Source organism: Myotis brandtii, unplaced genomic scaffold (assembly GCF_000412655.1).
Source record: "Myotis brandtii unplaced genomic scaffold, ASM41265v1 scaffold3734, whole genome shotgun sequence".
Lineage (NCBI taxonomy): Eukaryota > Metazoa > Chordata > Mammalia > Chiroptera > Vespertilionidae > Myotis > Myotis brandtii.
The window spans coordinates 39,223-39,778 of record NW_005364349.1 but is presented as its reverse complement, the minus strand read 5'-3'; positions in this window follow the sequence as shown (position 1 = coordinate 39,778).

The window sequence follows — 556 nt, the reverse complement described above, 5'->3', positions numbered from 1 at the left end:
GGAGGGGGGCGCACCCTGGGGGGAGGGGCCACTCTCAGTCCGCGTCCTGAGCTGGGGCCAAAGGAAGGTCTTCGATGACGAACACCTGGGAGGCAGGTGGCTGGGGGGTCTGGGCTGAGCAGGCGGAGAGGCGAGCTGAGCCTTGGTTCCCAGGTGCGTGGCTCCCCCACACTAACCGCCGCTGAGCGCCCCGTCCCAGCTGGTGTCCGGCAGCTCCATTCTGACGCCGATGCCGGGGTCACCACTGGCCGCGCAGGCGGAGGGCTCATCCCACACGTCTGGCCCCACTCCGGGCACCATGACGAGTCCCAGGACCACGGGATGCTGACCCTGCAGCTCCAAGTCCGGGGGTCCCAGGGCCTTCCCTTGCGATGGAGACTTTGAGGAATGACAGGTGGAGCTCAGGACAGCACGTCACCGAAGGTCACTGGTTTCCTAGCAAAGACACGTCAGGAGCAGCCGGATGGAGGAGACGAATAGAAACACTAGGGGCTGGGGGGCCGAGCTTCCCGCCCTCGGGGGCCACACCCTCCAGGGCTGGGGGAGGGGCGGGGGG